Genomic DNA, 5692 nt, shown 5'->3' on the forward strand with positions numbered 1-5692 from the left:
TTACAAGCTATATGCATATCTAATCAATTGTGTGTGTGTGTATGTGTGCGCGTGTATGTGTGTGTGTGTGTTGTGTGTGTGTGTGTATGTGTTAACACCTCTAGCTATGGGTTTTTTTTGTGTGTATTTTTGTGCCTCTAGCCTCTATCTATAGCATGCATAGAAGTGTACATGCTATTTTTAGAGAGATAGAGAGAGATTATGTGTGTATGTGTTAACACCTCTAGCTACGGGTTTTTTTTTGTGTGTGTGAGTTGAGATGTGCATTTCGAGAGATAGTGTCATTAGTCATTTGATAAACCCTCCCCCTCCCCCCTCCCCCTCTCTCTCTCTCTCTCTCTCTCTCTCTCTCTCTCTCTCTCTCTCTCTCTCTAGCTATGGTTTTGTGTGTGTGTGTGTGTGTGTCGAGATACACATTTCCAGAGGCAGTGGCGTTAGTCATTTGATAAACCCCTCGCCCCCCCTCTCTCTCTCTCTCTCTCTCTCTCTCTCTCTCTCTCTCGCATTCACAAATCTTGCATGGCGCTCACATTCACACACAAATGTAAAAACATAACATTTATAATCCTTACAAGCTATATGTATATCTAATAAATTATGTGTGTGTGTATGTGTGCGCGTGTATGTGTGTGTGTGTGTTGTGTGTGTGTGTATGTGTTAACACCTCTAGCTACGGGTTTTTTTTGTGTGTATTTTTGTGCCTCTAGCCTCTATCTATAGCATGCATAGAAGTGTACGTGCCATTTTTAGAGAGATAGAGAGAGATTATGTGTGTATGTGTTAACACCTCTAGCTACATGGGGGTGTATGTCATTACGTATTTCTATGAGAGAGAGAGAGAGAGAGAGAGATTATATGTGTGTGTGTGAGAGAGAGAGTGTGTTTGTGTGTGTGTGTGTGTGTGTGTGTGTGCTTTTGTGTTTTTGTGAGAGAGGGAGAGAGAGAGAGGGGGGGGGGGAGGTTTATAGAATTTTTGTATGTGGTTTTGAGAGAGAGAGAGAAAGAGAGGTGTAGGGGTTGATCGATGCTAGGGGAAGATGAAAGGGCATGAATATCTAAGGAAAGGAGATGAAAGAAAATGAAGATAATGGAGGAACGAAAGAAGGTAGATTTGAGCAAGCAAGGAGAGATTTTCCTGAAGGAAATGAGGTAGTGTGCACCCTACGATAGGTCAATCAATCGCCATCGTGCAAGCTTGCATGTAGACACATATGCTACACCCTCCTTTCCCTTCAACTAATTAACTGATTTTAGCATATTCCTTAACTTAGGGTACATGCTGGCGCCAATCTTACGTGCATTTTGGGAGATAGTGGCATGTGAAGTTTTGTATTTTTGTGCCTCTAGCCTCTATCTATAGCATGCATAAAAGTGTACGTGCCATTTTTAGAGAGATAGAGAGATTATGTGTGTATGTGTTAACACCTCTAGCTACGGTTTTTTTTTTTGTGTGTGTGTGTTGAGATGTGCATTTTGAGAGATAGTATCGTTAGTCATTTGATAAACCCTCCCCCTCCCCCCTCCCCTCTCTCTCTCTCTATCTCTCTCTCTCTCTCTCTCTCTAGCTATGGTTTTGTGTGTGTGTGTGTGTGTTGAGATACACATTTCCAGAGGCAGTGGCGTTAGTCATTTGATAAACCCCTCGCCCCCCCCTCTCTCTCTCTCTCTCTCTCTCTCTCTCTCTCGCATTCACAAATCTTGCATGGTGCTCACATTCACACACAAATGTAAAAACATAACATTTATAATCCTTACAAGCTATATGTATATCTAATCAATTGTTTGTGTGTGTGTGCGTGTATGTGTGTGTGTGTATGTGTATGTGTTAACACCTCTAGCTACGGGTTTTTTTTTTGTGTGTGTGTGTGTGTGTTGAGATGTGCATTTTGAGAGATAGTGTCGTTAGTCATTTGATAACCCCCTCCCCCCTCCCCTGTCTCTCTCTCTCTAGCTATGGTATTTCTATGAGAGAGAGAGAGAGAGAGATGTACAGTCATATACGAGCGCCCTTGAGCATCTATCTTCTATCTATTGCCTTCCCTTCCTTGCCTCATCGCATGCTCCTCTAGCACATAACAAAAATCACTTCAAACATCCACTTTGAGACGTAACTGAGCATCATCGGCCCAAAAGTGAAGGAAAAGTATCCCCTCACTCATGGAGGTACATTGGAGGTTTGCGGCATAAAGAAAAAGGTGAGGGAGTGTGATTCAGTTTATGGAATCTAGACCATGGAGGGCCCATGTAGTGAGGCGAAGGGGTGCAATGACTATTTCATTGCATGCGTCGAAAACAAAAGAATATGGATTAAATCAAATATAAAGGAAATGGGGAGGGGGGGATAAAGGTGTAAGGCATTAGCTTAATTTATACGTGGGGGTGTATGTCATTACGTATTTCTATGAGAGAGAGAGAGAGAGAGAGAGAGAGAGAGAGAGATGTACAGTTCGCTTAGCTTTACTTTTTTTTGGGGTTGTTTTTCTTGCAAGTGCTTCAATTTATTGTTGGACTAGCACTAGCTTCTCTCCACAACTTTTGTTTATCCAGGTAGGTGATCACTTTTTTTCCAATTGACATTGTGTGTGTGTGTGTGTGTGTGTTTGCATCTTAAACATTTTCAAAATCATTGAAACCATTCTGATCTGATAATTCATGAATTCTTTGTTACATTCATGAAACCATTCTGATCGTAATTCGTGGACGCTTAGATTCTTGGGAGGGGAAAATGAACTAAGAACCATCTTTTTTCAAAAAGATAATGGAGGAGAGAGAGAGAGAGAGAGAGAGAGAGAGAGAGAGAGAGAGAGAGAGAGAGAGAGAGAGAGAGAGAGAGAGAAGCTTAGAAGCTACATTTTTAAAATCATCCAAACCATTATGATCTTATAGTTTCTAGATGATTATATTATTGAGACAGAAGAACTAAAAGATTATGGAGGCGAGAGAGAGAGAGAGAGAGGGAGAGAGAGAGAGAGGGAAAATATAATGGTGGACAGAAGTGAATTAAGTTAGTATATTAGTTAGAGACAAGGCGATGATGGGGTTGGACCAGTAATCATTAAATGTAATTGTATCTTTCATAGGGGCATCTTGATGACCTGGCAATATGGCTAGAGATAAGCTTGCACTGTCTACCCTAAGTGATCTAATCTAACCTTCATTTTGAGAAGCTAGCCTTGCTTTTCAATTGACTTTGCTTTCTATTTGGAATTCTTTGCTTCCTTAGGATACGTTGTGTGTGTGTGTGTGTGTGTGTTTGCATCGTTTAAGACAAGCTACATTTTCAAAATCATTGAAACCATTCCGATCTGATAATTTATGAATTCTTTGCTTCCTTAGGACACATTAGTTAGAGACAAGGCGATGATGTGGTTGGACCTTAAGTGATCTAATCAACCTCTCGAGGAGAGTAAAGGATTATGTATGTTTCATGTCATGTGCATTATACCCATGAGAAGTAACCTCCAGAGGTGAGGCAATTGGATATCAGTAATCATCAAATGTAATTGTATCTTTCCTAGGAGCATCTTGATGACCTGGCAATATGTCTAGAGATAAGCTTGCACCCTCTACCCTAAGTGATCTAATCTAACCTTCGTTTTGAGAAGCTAGCCTTGCTTCTCAATGAGAGTAAAGCATCAAATATGTTTCATGTCATGTGGACTATAGCCATGAGAACTAAGCTCGAGACGTGAGGCGATTGGATGATAGGTGGGGCTACACAGAGAGAGAGAGAGAGAGAGAGAAAGAGAGAGAGAGGGGACGAAAGAATATAATGGTAGGGCAGAAGTGAAATAAGACATGGCCATGATGTGGTTGGACCAGTAAGCATTAAATGTGATTATATCTTTCGTAAGAGCATCTTGATGACCTGGCAATATGTCTAGAGATAAGCTTGCACCCTCTACCCTAAGTGATCTAATCTAACCTTCGTTTTGAGAAGCTAGCCTTGCTTCTCAATGAGAGTAAAGCATCAAATATGTTTCGTGTCATGTGGACTATAGCCATGAGAACTAAGCTTGAGACGTGAGGTGATTGGATGATAGGTGGGGCTACACCGAGAGAGAGAGAGAGAGAGAGAGAGAGAAGGGACGAAAAAATATAATGGTAGGCCAGAAGTGAAATAAGACAAGGCCATGATGTGTTTGGACCAGTAATCATTAAATGTAAGCTACATTTTTAAAATCATCCAAACCATTATGATCTTATAGTTTCTAGATGATTATATTATTGAGACGGAAGAACTAAAAGATAATAGAGGCGAGAGAGAGAGAGAGAGGGGGAGAGAGAGAGAGGGAAAATATATTGATGGACAGAAGTGAATTAAGTTAGTGTATTAGTTAGAGACAAGGCGATGAGGGCCTACACAGAGAGAGAGAGAGAGAGAGAGAGAGAGAGAGAGAGAGAGAGAGAGAGAGAGAGAGGATGAAAGAATATAATGGTAGGGCAGAAGTGAAATAAGACAAGGCCATGATGTGGTTGGACCAGTAATCATTAAATGTGATTGTATCTTTCGTAGGAGCATCTTGATGACCTGGCAATATGTCTAGAGATAAGCTTGCACCCTCTACCCTAAGTGATCTAATCTAACCTTCGTTTTGAGAAGCTAGCCTTGCTTCTCAATGAGAGTAAAGCATCAAATATGTTTCATGTCATGTAGACTATAGCCATGAGAACTAAGCTTGAGACGTGAGGCGATTGGATGATAGGTGGGGCTACACTGAGAGAGAGAGAGGGGGGGGGGGAACGAAAGAATATGGTGGTAGGCCAGAAGTGAAATAAGACAAGGCCATGATGTGTTTGGACCAGTAATCATTCAAGGTATTTGTATTTTTCTTAGGAGCATCGAGCTGGCAGTATGTCTAGAGATAAGCCAGCATCCTCTTCCCTAAGTGATCTAATCTAACCTCTTTCAGAAGTTAGCCTTGCTTCTCAAGGAGAGTAAAGGATTAAGTGTGTTTCACGTCATGTGCTTTATAGCCATGAGAACTAAGCTCGAGAGGTGAGACGATTGGATGATAGATGGGGCTACACACACACACACACACACACACACACACACACAGAGCAAAATATAATGGTGGACAGAAGTGAAATAAGTCCATGATGTGGTTGGATACACCTTCATGAGTAGACAATAAGATTGCAGTAAGATTTCTTGGTGATGATCATAGGACTAAGGTCTCAGATTTAGGGTTGGGTAGAGCAGGCTAATACATGGCAAGGGGAGGTTAGGGGGATTTGATTTTTGAAATAGACGCTAGGGCCATGTGCCCTCCATGTCGATTTCTCCTTTTAATATGTCCTATGATTTCTACTTCCTACCACCATATCCTTGGTCACTCTAAGCAACTTACCGCCTTTGAATCGGAAAATATTTGCACGAGTGCTTGGCAAGAGCTCATTCACAAATATCTCAATCCATCTAACTTGATTCCAAATTCTTTGTTGAGAGGAGATGGGCTACAATCTTTGGGTATCTACCTCCTATGCCAATTGATTTCTGCTCATGTTTATTCTATGGAATCTGTGTGATCCAATTATACAATTGAGCCAATACATACCTGAAAAGGTTTTTGTATTTTATTATGGATGCAACTCCAGAAATGGCTTCTATCGTTGTTTCAAATCTTGGGGAGTCGGGTTTCCATGGGCGACAAAGCCTTCGAGCAATAAAGCGAGCTGCAAGGGTGGA

Source organism: Dipteris shenzhenensis, chromosome 23, assembly GCF_047967505.1.
Source record: "Dipteris shenzhenensis isolate YYH24624 ecotype China chromosome 23, Dip_SZ_1.0, whole genome shotgun sequence".
In the NCBI taxonomy this organism is placed as follows: Eukaryota; Viridiplantae; Streptophyta; class Polypodiopsida; order Gleicheniales; family Dipteridaceae; genus Dipteris; species Dipteris shenzhenensis.